Source organism: Symphodus melops, assembly GCF_947650265.1.
Source record: "Symphodus melops genome assembly, chromosome: 6".
Lineage (NCBI taxonomy): Eukaryota > Metazoa > Chordata > Actinopteri > Labriformes > Labridae > Symphodus > Symphodus melops.
Window position 1 is genome coordinate 25,749,433 of NC_136696.1, and position 16,767 is coordinate 25,766,199.

General features: G+C 42.4%; 1 protein-coding gene across 2 annotated transcripts in view; it reads left to right on the top strand.

The window, feature by feature from the left end:
• Nucleotides 1-16,767, top strand: part of mgat4c (mgat4 family member C) — a 109,252-nt gene that overhangs the window by 16,989 nt on the left and 75,496 nt on the right. For both annotated transcript variants that reach the window (XM_079345407.1, XM_079345408.1), the window contains exon 2: nt 2,480-2,567. The gene's annotated coding sequence lies outside the window, so the exon portion shown is untranslated. The remainder of the gene's footprint in view (nt 1-2,479; nt 2,568-16,767) is intronic.

Sequence of the window (16,767 nt, forward strand, 5' to 3'; positions counted from 1 at the left end):
ATATTTATTAATTTCATAATTCTTTAACACAACAGCTTGAAAAGGCAAAAGATGACCTTTTCAGAGCTGAATGTTAATTCATACACTGTGAAAATGGCTCCTATTAGAGCTGAACGAATGCACCAGCTATTTTGGACTTTTCACACATTCCGTGTACATGTTGTTCACAATAACCAAGCGTCATTATGTTGAAGTTTTGTCACTATGATGGCTTTTTACTGCCAGCGTTGCTGTAATGGGTTACAGAAACAGCCTAATCAAGCCTCCTGGGTCAGCTATTAGGCCGCTGGATGCTTTATTATTGCATACCAGTCTTATTGTTGCATTAATTTGGACGTGACTCAGGACTCTGCTGAACAACTCCTGTTTTTGGTCCATTAAAATGATTCCGACTGCAGTTTAGTGGCATTATTATATGATAATGTACAGCACAAAGCTGCACTGTTTTTTTATGGCCATCTCAACAATGAAGAGTCATGGAGGGAAAAAAAAAAGCTGAATGTTATCACATATGCACTTGGAAATGTTTCATTTTTTTATGTGCTCTCCACAGCACATTTGGCTCCCAGTCCGGCTCTTTAAATCTTTAATTTTGGCAAGGAAAGGCAGAAAAATAGACTTCCTTTGCTGTTTTACATATTACTTTGGGGCAAGAGCTTAAGATTGTCTCAATGAAATCAAGTCTTCTGAAGTCCAAGTGAAGCAGGTCATACGTTTAAGAGTTTATTTAAAGTTAAGTCACGGGATAACGAGTGGCGCTCTTCTAAAAAACAGCGACGTCTGTCAAGTGCACATTTCACGCGTATTTAATTTAAATGAATGAGAGTTTTGTGCGGACGGGACCACTGATGCACAATTGTTATATTTTTATAGAAGGTGCATTGACACATATTGGTCATCAGCAGAGCCTCGACAATCTGCAATTAAAATCCCCGTTTGTCAGTTTCCTTTGAATTAGAGAAGATTTCCAGACTCCTGCAGAACGCTTCTTCGTACCTTCAGCAGTTTGTCTCCGGAGAGCCTGCTGCGCTTTGAAGTGAAATGTTGCATTGTGCTTTGAATCCAACATCAGGCGTGCATCTGTTCTATGGGTTTTAACTCATCGACATCATCGAGCATGATAATTTCTCCCCAGACGGCCCTGAACGAGCCGTAATGTCATACACTGCAGATTGATGGCCTTATGCTTAGCAGGATATAAATCAATGCGTCGTAAAGTGAGATTTAAAAATTCCTGGCATAAAATAAAACTGCAGGAAGCCACTTCTTACAGGATTATGGGTGTTTTTGCAATACTTTACAGCCGTGTATTTCTAAGGGGATTTTTCTGTACGTTCTTGACAGGTGGCTGATGAACTTTCATCACAGTGTTTGCTCAGCACAAGGATTATGATTGACAGGTCAGATATTGTGTTGAACACAGGGCTTTAATAACCTTCATAAGAACAGGATGATTTAAAAGAAAGACCCCCAAAACACTGTCCCAGTGTAAGGCAGATCAAAACCATTATAAGGGGGCACTCACACTGGGCAATCCGTACCGTGCCGACTGTTAGCACACTTAGCCCCTTCAGTCAGCGGCTGTGGATCAGCGGGTAGAGTCGTCGTCTCTCAAACAGAAGCTCCTGCAGCATCATGTCCGATGTGTCCTTGGGTAAGACACTTCACGGTGGTGTGTGAATGAGATTAGTTTCTTCTGATGGTCTCACATACGTTAGCGCTCTGAGTAGTCAGAAGACTAGAAAAGCACCATACAAGCTCAAGTCCATTTAGCATTAAGACCAGTTTGTTGTGCCAGTCCGGACATGATGATGATATGCAATATAATATACTTGAAGAAAACAGAACAACAATCGCTAAACACAATAAACTGTGTTTTACTGTTCTTCCCCACATCAGAGAATAACATGAAGAACTTCAGGGACTCATTTTTATATTGTTGTTTTTTGCTGTAGTTTGTTGACAAATCAAAAAAAACACACATGAGATGAGATGAGATGAGATTCAACTTTATTGTCATTACACATATACAAGTATAGTGCAACGAAATGAGGTTTGGCATCTCACCAGAAGTGCAAAGAGTCAGGAGGGGGCAGAGTTCGAGAGAGGGGCGGAGTTTGAGAGAGAGACAGAGTTCAGAGTTTGGGGGGTAGAGTTCAGTAGGGAGACAGCTCTGGGGAAAAAGCTGTTCCTCAGTCTGCTGGTTCTGGTCCGGAGGCTTCTGAAGCGCCTACCGGAGGGCAGGAGGGTAAACAGTCTGTGGGCAGGGTGGGAGGAGTCTTTAAGGATGCCGTGAGCTCGCCGCAGACAGCGTTTCCTCTGGACATCCTCGATGGCAGGAAGTGGACACCTTGTGATGCGCTGTGCTGTTTTAACCACCCGCTGTAGCAGGATCCCATTTTACCAAACCTTATTTTACCACATCACCCTGCGTACTTATCATGGTAACACTCTGGTGTGTTCTCTTTGTGTTTTGCAGCAGACACACTGCAGTGAGCCTGGACACATGAAGCTTCAGTTTCTACACATCTAAATGGAATGCAGCTGGATGAATAATTAATGCCGAGGTAAGAATAAGAGGATGCAACACACACACACACACACACACACACACACACAGATACACGCACGCTTCTCTGGGCTGTCTTGTCACTGGCCCACATACGTGCAGCTTCACACAGAAGCTATTGAGTTCTAATAGTAAAGAAAAACATCAACGTTCTGGGGTCAGACACTTTCTGCTTCTGTTACAACGGGTCCCTTCTTCAGGATTTACCTCAGTCTGCTGCAGCGCGTTAAGACACTGAAAAGGATTTTCTGATAAGGGTTCAATAAAATGTTCACAAGACAGTGCAGCTATTTGCTTATTGAAATCATGTGAACAGAGAACAACCTGAAGAAAAAGAGAGATGGATTAAAGGATAACTTACTGACAAAGTATATATCAGACATTTGTTAAACAATGACGTGATCTTAAATCTGAAGCGAGACTGTTGACGACGCTGTAGGAGTGCAGGTCTTTGAAACAGAGGACGAGTCTTATTAGTTTTATTCTGTACTGACTGATTGTTAAAGCGGACTGTTGGTGAGATGTTGTTGGCCGTTGTCGCACTTATCTCGACTCCCGTGGATGCCCCATGATGTCATTTTGATCGTTTACAGGTTGCCTCACTTTCATTTTGCAGATCTGGTATATTTAATACAGTGTATATGTTACTGACTCTGACACAGCCTTACACTACTGACGCTTAGAGCTAGCTAACATTAGGAACAATCTGGTGTGCCAGTGCTACAAAGGAAAGTGGCGATTAGTCAGCAGTACTTGAACTGTAGAAAAATCTAATTTTGGATGTTGGAATCAATTCACAATTCTCGGTATTAATACTCACCATGGTGACATGAATCAATTCTTTGCTACACCTGCTGCTTCCCAAAATACAAAGTGTCACTTTAAGACATTCCTCTTGGCTTGTTGTCACCCTGTAGATTAGGAGTTCATTGACCTTTAGGCGGTTCAGTAATTCATCTTTGTCATGGATGTCAAATGACGAGGACCTTTTGGTTACTTTTGAAAGATGTAATTCATCATATTCATCCTCCACACACACACACACACACACACACACACACACACACACACACACACACTCACACACACACACTGTTCTCATGCAGAGAGAGGTACTTAGAGATCTGTCCATGAATGCCTAAAATACTCTCAAATAACTGACATTATTTACAGTCAGTACAGTAGGTCAGGATACTCGTCTATGTTGTACTTATTGTATTTCTAATGATTTGCTAAACAATGCAGCTATAGTAAAGTATGGTTTATCCAGCTCTGCAATCTGACCTCTCTCCAGTCTCTCAAACATTGATCCTAGTTTGAGCATGTTTCTGCTCGTGGAGCTTATTAGAACAATGAAGAGGCTTTAGTTCAGGTCCATCTGAACCTTGCCTTGCCTTCTTGTTTCCATCGCTGCAGCACCTGTTGGTTTTATGTTTTCCTGGTAAACCGAGCTACGTCCAAAACGGCCGTGTAGGGGTTTCTTAAAACCGCCTACCTTATCTGGTCCAAACAAATCCAGACCATTCGGGATCAGAATCTAAAGGACATTCTGGCTGCTGTGTTGTTGTCAGAGAAGCCTCAACTTCAACATAGCATGTTTCCTTACTATAGTAAAGTGAAGTATACTGTAGTTAATTCGCTAGATATCTTACAGACTGCTCCTTTAAAAGTCAAATCTAAAAAGAGAATTTGCTCTTAAAGAATATACACACATATATGACAGAGATATAGATATAGACATTTCTATATTGGATTTTTTATATGTCAGGGAGCATAAAATTGCACATGCTTCCATGTTTGATGAATCCTAACATGAGCACCAAGCCTTTAAATACTGTTCATGAGCTCTGAGCAGGGCGTCTGTGTGAGCTTGTTCTGGTGGAAATGTGTCGACACATTGTGGAAATTAATCTGTTAATGTTGCACTTGGGGGGGTTTTGGCCTCCTCCGATAGGAACGAACACAGCAGGTAATCTTCGAAACAAGAACGTGTGTGATCAACACTCAAACTGCAAAAAAAAAAAAAACAGAGAGAAAAAGTTCCCAGTCCTAAAATAAATATAATCATTCTCGAACACTTACAGCTCTGAGGAAGCTGCAAGTTTTCTTTTCTCATTGGAAAAGTTTGAATGTCATCCTCTGAAGTCTGAAGTCGAATGAAAGGCAAGGTCTTCATTGAATGTTTTTTCGGAATTATTTTAATTAAGTGTTGTAATATTACTGGCTGGGAGGCTTTGCAGCACACCAGCGTCCAACAGTAATGAGCAGAGGATTTAAACCTTCTTTTTTTTTTTCTCTCTCTCTTTTTTAAACATAGCCTAAATTAGCATTTTCTTCTCCCACTGCAGAACTTAAGGCATATTACACCTCTGTGCCTGCCAAATTCAGCTCCGCTGCTGAAACTTACACTCCCTGTTTCTTGAGAAATGCTGCTTTCTGACACTGTTAAAAAAAAGCAGGTTTGAGATTCAGAAGCCAGGGCAAGAATGTGTAACAAAGAGAACTCTTTGTCTGTTGATTAGCCGTTTATCCCTCCTTTGTGTTTGAGTGTCACAGTGTTAAAAGTTTTTTTCCTGAACGGAGCCTGGTGAGCTGCACTCTGAGCTCCTCTGAGTCTTCATATTACCATGTTACAGCATCAGGCTGGCTTGTCTTTTGTAAGTGCATTCAATACATCTCCACATTAATGCACCAGTGTGACACATGTCTCCACAAACAAGGTGTGCACTTTAAACATTAAGCTGTAGAGGTGCATTCGTAGATCGGCATGTGACTTGAATCTGACCGGATGGTCCTCACAAGTATAGCCAAACTTTGTGTCGATTCACACACGTGAGCTGTCTCATGTCGTGTGCACAAACATTAACGGACAGCCACACATGCACAACAGGCTAACAGGCTAACGGTTCAACAAACAAAATACAGTTTCCCTGCATTCACTCGCGCCTCACCTCTCTGCCCCGTGGATCCATGTTTCTGCGCTGCACGTATGTGTGCGCACGCTTCCGCTGTCTTTGTCTCTCTCCTTCACGGGCTGGAGGAGCACAGAGCGAAAGTGGTTTAATATTCCCACAATATCATTTTGTAAGAGAAATGATAAAATGTAGGTATATGAAGGTGTTGTAAAAAGTTTGACCTGATTTGAGTTGCAGGATTTATCATAGACTAATATTGATATTCTTTAACTCAGGAAAACGTGTTCAAAATGTTTATTATCTGTATATTGTTCTGTGTTCTTCTTCTCTCTTACTAAATGTGTGTGCATGTGTAGATGACTGGTTGATCTGTGTTTTAGTATTGCCATCACCTGACCAGGGACTAAATGAGCTCGTCTGCTAAATCAGGTATAAAACATCTTTTCTCTCCAGTGACAGTCGCAGCATATAGCTCAGTCTGTAGGGACTGGGGTTGGGAACCTGAGAGTCGTCACTTCAAGTAAAACATGGAGAGATGCCAGGTCACTTCCTGAGCAATGAAGAGGTGCCCTTGAGCAAGGCAGTGCACCCCCAACAGTGTGTAGATGACCCATTCTGACATCTCTCCATACATGCATGTCCCTTTTGGGCCTGTGTGTGTGTGTGAGAATTTCTCCAAAAAGTGCAAACCAGAATTTCCCTCAGTGACAAATAAATAGTGTTGAAAGTGTTTTACTTTGTACAGTGACCCTGATTCAAAATAAACGAGTTTCCTGGTCTGTCTTCAAAGCTGTTTGTGTGTATTTCAGAGTGTCATTCACAAAAACAGACCTTGTGCAGTAAATCATCTGTGTATTAAATAAGTATGCATGAGCTGGCCCAGTTGTCCCTGGATGTGTATCATTCCTGCCGGTTGCACACGCAGGGTCACTCTGCAGCAGCAGCTATAACAGATGTGTTTCCTCTCCCTCGGCTTCCTGCTGCCTCTGCATCCTTCCCAGGATGCTGTGAGCAGGTAGAGACAGAGCGGCAGAATGAATGGGCGGCAGCGGCGAGGTGGACCAGAGAGATTAGCTGGGAAATTGACACTGACAAATCTCATACATTAAGGCTTCCTGGGAGGCAGCTATCGGTAGACGAAGGCGGCAGGTACCATATCCCAGAAAAGGCGCCGGGTTTCTTTAATACTCTGCTTGCAGCGCGTTGGAAAGCTGCACCGACCTGTCGTCTACAGCGGGGAAGATAAGAATGCCAGGTGTGCTTGGAGACATTTCATTTGACTAATGTGTTTACAGCTAGAATAATGAATCGAGTGAGGAAGATGAGAGTAATTAATTTGAGCTGTTCTAGCTAAATAACAAAGCAAATACGGGCAAAACTGTTACATTTCCCTTTGGAACTCAAGTTCCCCCCCCCCCCCTTTTTTCTTGCCTGCTTTAATGAGATAAAGCCAGTCGTCTTTGATATGGAGTCCTTAGTTGTGTTGTTAGTAGTCTAGTAGCCCTTTTGATCTGTTCTGATGGTGTTTTCTTGCATTTTCAGTCGTAAACAGCTATTTGCATTCATTTTTAATCTTTGTCAGTGTTCAGAGTCTAAAAATATGACATCTAATTATGTCAGGAATTCATCATTTATCTTTAAACAACACCACATTTAATGAAGCGTTTCACCATGTTATCTTCATAGGTATAGGAGGCTCTAATTATCTTATTCCAGGCCTTTAAAGAATCCATAGATGAAGCTGTTTGTTTATGTCCTAAGAGTAAAGGGTGTAATTACCACACATAAACAACTCGGTGGCCTTTCGCAGCCGCTCTCCCTGCTGTTTGCTGAGTGTTATTCCCAGAGACTTAACCCCGCTCAAGAGGTTCACTGTGTGGTCCTTCTATCTTTATTTATTTTGGACACTGAGGTTGTTTTCCTGAAGAAGGGAAAGGAAGTGGGGCCAGTGCCTTCGCTGTTGCTAAGCAACAAAGTGAGAACCTGGGAGTTTGCACCTTGCAGAATATCTTCCACGACTACCTTGAAAGGTCCGCTCAGAGAGTGTCGGTCATTGATTCCAGATAAAGATTTGAAACGGTTTGTTTTTCTTATTTTCTTAGTCGGAAATTAGCGAGAAAGAGAGCGGGGAGGGACATGCGGTAAAGTAGCCACGGGTTAAATTCGAACCTGGGCCGCAGTGTAAGGAGGACTACAGCTTTCATACATCTAGCACACACACTAACCACTGCGCCAACAAGACGATTACATTCCTGAATAATAAAAATGCCAAAGTAAGTTTACATTAGGGCTCCATAATTAATTGCAATTTCATTTTTATGATATGACCCATCACAATAATCACATTGCAAAACCATGAGTTGTGTAAACAAAGAATGCTCGAGGCCCGAGTTCAACAGGCCAGGATTTAATCAACATTAATCTTAAAGGAAGAGCGTGAGATCGTAGATGTCGCCCTTGAGCACCGGCGTGAAACCAAAACAAATTTGGCGACACGCCGATTATTCCGTAAACACAAGTCTGACAACAGCTCAGCTAACGGGACTCGAGCTTCCCGCTCATCCTGACTCAGAGAGACATTTAAACACTGTGTAGTGGGTTTCTTCTGTATTTATGTGCAACATGTTTCACTTTCTTCCTTTTAAGCCACTCAGATGAATCTTTAGCTAGCTGTTAGCTTCCCTCAGATGAATTTGTGCCAATTTAGTGTTAAAAATATTTGGATTTCATTTGGATTTAGGATGAAACATTTTGCACAAACAAGGATGTGAACATGAACCACAGTCGATAGATATGAAAACTGTGATTTATATCTCATAAACCTTCATTTTTCACTTCGTATCTTGATCACCATATCGAACACAACATTATCTCACATTGCGATTTTCTTCTCGGACTAAGTGTGTGTGCTGCTGCTTTGGTTACATTTTAAATGAGTCTTCTGATTTTAATCAAGATGTACAGGATCCGTTTCAAGGCATGCATCACTGTTGTACAGTAACATTGTTCAGAGGCATCTTTACAGCAGCAGCTTCACACAAACCATTTTTCACCCGGGATGATGAATTCGTCAGACTTTTTATTTTGGTGCTTCATCAAGGAGACAAGCTGTTAAATATTCATGGCCGTGTTGTGTTCTTAAAATAAGGCTCATTAGCACTCCCAGCCTCTTTTCAAGTTCCGCCTTTCTCTTGTCACTCTAAAAAAGAGCAACACAAACATGTTATTCATCTCTCATAATGTCTGTGCACAAAGTGGGTTTCATACATTACACCAAGCAGTGAGTGCACTCTGAAGTCAGACCAACACTAATACTTTTAGATTTTGATTCCTGTTCCAGTGCCCAAAGCAGTATTGATTGAATCATTTTAACAGTTGTAAAAAAAAAATGTTGGCGCTGTAATAATAGAATTGATTTCTTAAAATAATGGGAACATATGCTCCTGACAGGATTACAACTATTATATTTCCCCTTGAAAAAAAAAAAAAGGAGAGAAATCTGGCAGCAGAGCAGCTGAGTGGTTCATCTTTGAACCTCCTTGTTCCAAAGCAGCAGGCCGGCTGGGCTCTTTCTTTGTACAGTTTGCATGATCTCCCCTCGACCATATGGGCGTCCTCTGGGTGCAGATTTGGAGACTCTTAATTGGATTGAATGTGATATCTGTCTCTGTCTTAGTTGTGTGATCCACTGCCAACCTGTGCAGGCGGGTCAACTGCTACGGTGCATGCAAGGAAAGAAAACCGCCCTCCTGTCCCGACACAAGATAAGAGGCAAAGAAGATTATAGGTGGATGGACTTTTCTCTGTGACATTAAGATTACATTTTGGGCTTGATGTAATTATCAAGTTCTCTTCATGCTTTTCCTTAAAAAGACTGAACATGTGGCACCATAGTGCAGGGATAGGTGCACACGCCCCGTGTACAGGGGCCGCAGGTTCGGGTCCATTGTCTCTCTCTGTCTCTCTCTCTCTCTCTCTCTCTCTCTCTCTCTCTCTCTCTCTCTCTCTCTCTCTCTCTCTCTCTCTCTCTCTCTCTCTCTCTCTCTCTCTCTCTCTCTCTCTCTCTCTCTCTCTCTCTCTCTCTCTCTCTCTCTCTCTCTCTCTCTCTCTCTCTCTCTCTCTCTCTCTCTCTCTCTCTCTCTCTCTCTCTCTCTCTCTCTCTCTGGAATTTAGTCTCATTTAGTATTTTTGGCATAGCATCAACAAACAAAAGCAGTCATCACTACAGATATGTGTTGAATGAAGAAGTTCATTTGAGTTCATTCTCCAGATTTATTTTGGGGCTTTTTATGCCTTTATTTTAGAGACAGAAAGGAGTCAAAGCTCGGGTCCAAACCTGGGCTTTGAGGACTACCAAAAACACCAAAAACAATGTACACAGTAATATGACATATATAGTTGATACTTAATGTAAGTTATTAAAGTGTGTGTGTGTGTGTGTGTGTGTGTGTGTGTGTGTGTGTGTGTGTGTGTACTTCAGTGGCCCAGTTCACCCACCACAGTAAAACAAGTTCTGGCTCCACCACCGGACAAAATATGAAAAAGAAAAGGAGGATTGAGCTTTAAAGCAAGGGATTGTTTGTAAATCCAGCTCTGAGAGCTCAAATTAAGCACCATGGACAGCTCCTTGATGGAGTTTGATCCAGGTTGACTTCAGTCGATGCACAAAAGGACGTTTTTTTATAATCACATCTGTGATTATGGCGTCCTTTGAAAGCTGAGTGAAGTGAATGAAGAGTGCTTTATTAAATATAAAACGTGTAGGTAAGTGGATAATGATCATCCATTTTTACTAACACATCTGTTGCTTTTCTGTGCAAATACTGAAAAGTAATTTGCTCTTTTTTTTTTTTTTTTTTTTTCTCCATGTGAGCAGCTGAAGCATTTTACAAACGCTTGTGTTTCTGCATTAAAGGATGTTCACCTCACTTACAGGCTCGGTCCACCCATAGGCAACCTATTAACATCCACTTTATCAGCACCTCCATATTTCATGACTTAGTTCATCAAATTTTAATGCAGAGCTGCTTCTACACGTTTGTGTTTTAGTGCAAAGCCGTGTCTGAATTGAAAGCTTTACCTTGAAGTCTCTTGCTGGAATCTTTACCTCAGCTCACGGGGAAGATAATACAGATATTTTTTAGGAACTAGATTATTCATGATATTAAAGGCATAAATTCTACCTAAAGGCGAGCCAAGAGATTCTGGATGGATCACAGCTTGCATAAAAGACATCATTAGCGGTGCAAAAAGGTTTCACTGAGCCAAAAACCTGCTGATAGTAGACGACAGGCCAAACGCCAGTGGTCGCTCTCTCTCTCGCTCTCTCTCTCTCTCTCTCTGTGGACGTGGCATTCAGGCTGCTGTGCCACTCTAAAGTACGTCTGGGGTTACATGCTGCCCTCAGACTGCTGCAGTCCTGCTGAGCCTCTGGGACGAACGATTAGCCTGTGCCCAGACCTGATATGCAGAGAGCAGAGCCAAGCATCAACGGATGAATAAAAGGAAGGAGACAGGCACGATATTTGAAGTTAAATGGATATGCACAATGCAGAGGTGTGCATGACACTATGTTAGTGTTTCAGAGTTTTACACGTTTGTCTTTGAACTATTGTAACCCACAAGTTTTTAAAATGCCCTACACTGGTATGGTTTCCTGTCAAAATGCATTTCAGCCTCTGAGTGAGCTGGAATGGAAAAGGTTCCTAAAAGAGGTAAACGTGGCAATCAGTTGTGAAAAGAACAAATTGCAAGGGTGCTGCAAAAAACATTTCAGTTTACCACTGATTATGTCAATTCAACATCGGGTCAGCGTGCTACATTTTTGTCAGGTTTTTCCATGGCAACAAAGAACCAGTGGAATCTTTTTGAACATGCACCCTGCATTCGGATATATTCCCCTGATGGCAACCAAGATATTTTGGGTTTAAATCATTCTGCAAAGAAAAAAAAAAACAACCCTTCACCTCATTTTGTGGTTGAAAGTTCAAACCATGCTACATCCAAATTTCAGTCAATGTTAGAGCTGGAGGCTATGACTTCTGATGACATCACACATTAAAGTCTGGGTTATATTGTTACCGGGCTCAGGGAGATTTGTTCATGTTCACAAACGTTGGTTGGAAGTCGCCTGGAGGGGGGAAAACATATGTGAGTCAGAAAAATGAGTAGGAATGCAGCTAGATGTGCTCAGGGTTAGCTAAAAAACCTCTCTCCAGTTTTCCATTTGTGTTTTAGTGTCTTAGTGGGTTTGTGTATGTGTGTGTTATTGTGTTTGTGTAGGTGTGTCTTAGTGTATTTGTGTATGTGTGTGTTAGTGGGTTTTTGTGTTTGGCTGCATAACTCATTGCAAAGGCCACAGAAGTCACTTCAGTCCTAAAGGCACAATTTTGTAACGGTCTGAAAGTCAGAGCAATAAGTTAACATAAAATAAGATGCATGTGATGTTTGTCAATATTTCATGTATGCTGTTCCCACCTGGGTTCAAATAACATCGAAACACCAAACTTGTGAAATCTGATATTTCCCTTGATGTTACAAATCGGTTAAAAGAAGAACATATTTCCATCTTTGTTTTTTTTTCCTGAAAAGCTTTTGTCCATGTGTTCCTCTAATACAAAAGGAAAAAGTGAAAATCACAAGATCACAGATTTAAATTGCACACTTCTAAATAGAACACAATTAGCTTGAAACAAGATATTTCGCATCTTTTATCGTATCATCAAACAGTTTGGGCGCTAATAGCTTAGCAGTTATGTGGCACGCCCCATGTAGAGAGGCGATCGCAGCAGACTACATGTTTGAATCTCCCAGTCATTACAATAAACGTTAAAAAAAAAAAACTTGCCTCCATTTTTTTCTTCCAGACTTTACTTGGTGTAAGAATGTGATGTTGAAATCTGTTTGAGTTTGTATGTAATTGTCTTTACTTGATTAACCTCAACTTGTTCCTTTGCTTTGTGAGACAAGACAAACAAAGGCCTGAAAGCACAAAGCAGGACTCAGAGACGTGCAGTAGTGAAGAGATGTCAGCGGGAGGGCGATGTGCAGGGAATAGCACCCAGCAGTTTGGGGGTTTGGTGCCTTGATGAAGTGGCGGCTGTGCTCAGGAAGTGAATTAGCGTCTCTCCAGCGACCAGCCCCAATTACACACTCTGCACATGGTCTGTACTGGGACTTGAACCGGTGACTCTCCAGTTTCCAACCCAGGTCTCCACAGGATGAGCTACTGTCGCTCCCATAATAACGTAATACCAGTCAGATTGTCACTTTAAGTCCTGTAGTATATATTTAGAGCGACGGACCCTCTGGTAATCACTCAGTGTATGTACGTACGGTAAGCGTATGCAGACTTATTGGTCATGTTTGCAGTGAGTTTAGTTTCTGACTTCTATTTGCAAAACTTCTGAGGAATATCTCCCGCCGCATCGACATGACCATCTTCATGCTGCGGCCGTAGCTTAAGTCTCCTCCATATTTCTCGCTGTCACTCTGCAGTTTGTGTTTGTACGTTTGTGTTCTCATCACAACATCCCTCCGTAGGCTTCGCCCATAAATATCATTTACGAGCTGTGTACACAATGAGGCAGACACCAAAAAAAAGCCCCCATAGGGAACTGAGGAGAATAGCAGTTAAATGATCTGGCCTCCGCCAGGACAAGGCGGTGTTCAATCACAGGCGACAGTCCAACCCCGAGGAATACAGACAAACGTATCGTGTTATTGAGAGGAATAAGGTGAAATACACGAGTCCTCACAAATATGGTTTACCCAGTTCCCATGAGACCCTCCCACTGCCATTGTCACCCATTAATTACCAACATGGTCTCATAATGTGCTTGATTACTGCCTTAAATTGTCTCTGCAGCCACGGCTCCACACCCGTTTTCACAGTGAAATTATGAACTCAATGAAAAGTGTGACAATCACGATGATGGATGGTGTTTGTTTTATTGGAGTCTGTTCATCTGCGCCGGGCTCGGGCAGGGTCCTGAGAGAGGGCCGTCAGTGTGATGGCTGCACTGTACACACTGCATGACTCACAAAGAGCTCACGGACTGTCGATTTTATGTTGGAGAAAATGGCGATATATAAAAAAAAAGAAGAAAACATTAAAATTTGGAATAGAGGCCCTTCAACAGATGTTGTTTTGCATTAGGTGTGTGCAGTGGACCTTATAAACATCATATTTAATGTATAATGGAACCAAAACAGCCCGATTCAAACCCATTTCTTTCAGTTACCACCAGTTTTCTAACCAATCCTTTTAGTCTCTGCGATGACTCTAAAATAAAGTGGAAGCTTGTGCAACCAGCCTCGAGCGGACATGCTGTTATGGGCAGCTGCGGATCAGTCGGTAGAGATGGATAGAAACTTAACCCCAAGTGGCTCCCGCTGCTTCGCCGCTGGTGTGTGAACGTGTATGAATGGGAGCTTCTGTCATCAGTGTGTGAGCGTGTATGTGTGACCTGTGGTGTAAAAGAGCTTTGAGTAGTCAGAAGACTAGAAAAGCTTTTTACAAGATAAAGTCGATTTACCATTTAGTCAATGAACCGCTGTGTTATTGGCTTCATTTTTTTTAAACACTGGAGGTCGTCGCTTGATGCAGACAGGAATCCAAGGCTTGTGGGGTTGTTTCTATAGCAACAAGTGGGGTACTTAAACCTGTGGAAAAAACCCTCTTAGCTGTATTGATATTTATTTACATTAAGGCTATTGATAATAACAAGGAAAAGGCAGCAAACACATGCACATCACTGATTTAGATGCTGAGTCGTAAAAAAAAAATCTGCACAGGTGTTAGGTTGAAACATACAAAGGTGTTTCGGGTTGACTGAACTAAAGGTATGCTGTTGTTTGATTTAAACATCCATCAGTGCCAATGACCAACTCGTCCTCACGCTTCAAAGCCCTCTGCTGGTCCACGATGGGACGACTGGAGCGCCTCGTCTCCTCATCCCCACATCCATCCGAGGGGTGATTGAAACAAGAACGAGCTCTTGTCAGGACCTCGGCCACCATGTAATTGAATTCTACCTTGTTTCACAGAGTGCAACAAAGCATAGCACTGGATAGAGGGTAAATATACTCAGCACTTAGAGACAAACCCGAGCCCGAGACTGCTTCACAACAAACAAAGGCTCTGTATCATTTACAGACACAGAGCTGCCATCAAAGTAAAACAGTGAGGCTGCTGTCTGTGGGATTACTGAGGAGCAGGAGAGAGGCCTTGTTGTGCTTCTGTGACCACGGGGGTTTGCTTTGAATTTTCTTTTACTTCCAAATGCGTGCCACTGTATTGATGGATGCACTGGATTGTTTTGGGTGGGATGATCAATATCAAAGTGTAAAAACTGTGCTTGCAACATCTTGTCGCATAAATAGGTTTAGTCTTTAGAATCAATCAGTGGATCTTTACCTTGTACAAATCTGTATATAAAAGGTGCAATATGCAACTTTAGATGTCACATTTAGCACTAGTCTCTCTGGCCAAAACCAAAAGCCAAAGCTTTATATTTGGCCATCCCTTTACTGTCCCATAATGCATCACTTCCCCTCTTTCCTCACATGCTCCTGATGTCACCAAGAGCAGCAGACTGTGGGACAGATATTCATTAAGATATGCAGCAGTTTTTCCATCCATTATCCATTACCTTTCTCCTCAACTCACATTTTCTTGTGGTTGCGTAACATGTCAAAACTTTTGCATAGACTCCTCACTGCAACTCATCGTCACTTGTCAGCATTTGTCATTAGGTAAACATCAGGAACTTGTTGCTCTGCAGATTTTGTCCTGTTGTCAAAGCCATTGATCCACATACTGGGAAAAAAAGACTTCTTTTTACATAATTCCTGTCATCGGCATTCAGAAAAAGTGATTAGTTAGTTGACAAACGTGCTTGTAATGGGACGGATTTGAGGCATGACAATGAAGGGATGCCGTTAGACGAGCCTGCGACTGAAAACCCGACAAAGAATGTGTCAGACGTTCTTTTAAAGCAGAAAAGTAAAGAAGGCGTCGTTGGTTTAGTCGTGTCGCTTATGATGTCTTTGTGCTTCCCTGGTTGAAGGGAAGCAGTGTGTGGTCCATGTTCTTTTTTGTTTAGAGAGGGGTCCGAGGAGAAACAATTCAAGCCTTCGGAGGGCGAATGGGATTACGTCTTTGAGGCCCCTTCAGGGCGTCACTCCACCAAAGCGGGCTCCACTCTGTGGCCTGTTTGCTGTCAGCTAATCTAAGGAGATGGATTCTCAGTGTGGGGCTCACTCCAGTACCTACAGTTACTGTGCTTAATGGCTTTGACTCCCCAGGACATTGTTTCAATCTAAAGGTCATCATGGTCTCTGCTCCAGCCGAGCACCTCTCAACCCACGCTGATTTGCTCCTCAGCCGCCCCGGCGTAGTGGGCTTCAAAGGACAATTTTCTGTTGGCACTTCAGCACTAATTACTGGGGAAGGACATGTTTTCACTTTGTCAGCTTCAACTCACAGGCAGGCTGCAGTGAGAAGCAATACAGACATATCGCCTTTGACTGCAGGAATATTTATGTGGAACTCAGAAAACTCATAAATGCTTCAGCTGAGTTCATTTGTATGAGTCCGTAGTTACTCGTGCATGCTTCTGTCTACTGCATTCTTTAAACAAGCTCTTCTAGTGATGCCTTCAGGGAATATATTTTGGTTTTAATTTTATTTACTTTATTAATCGCTGTGGGACCTGTGGACATGCATTAATGAAGAGATGTCAGAGTGTGATGGCTGCTCCCACCGGAAGCGCCCCCTCTGCTGGTGCTGGTGTGGGTTTGGTGCCTTGCTCAAGGGCACCTTGGCAGTGCTTGAGAATTCCATATTTTGGTCCGCATCGGGACTTGAACTGGCGACCCTCCGGTTTCCATCCTAAGTCCATATGGACTGAGCTACGGACTGCCACCCCCAAAGTCCTGCAGTTTGTCAAGTGACCGCTTGAGGCCTGGAATGCCAGAAGTCACAAACACGAACAAATGAACATGTTTAACATGTTTACAGCCTGGTACAAAAAAAACTAAATAGTTCTGATGAGTTAATGTCATCATTGGCACACACAGGGGTATGTTTTTTATTTTGAAAACACTGTGTGTTATCCACATTTAAGCACCAGGGCGACTTGATTGACAGGTGGGTGTGATGTAATGGTTCGTGAAGAGGATTGAAACCCGCCTCAGCTCCAGCCTTCATTTAACATATCTATTATTGGCAGCAATAATAAGACACTGACTGAATTTGTTGTCTTTGTAAAAACTAATCCG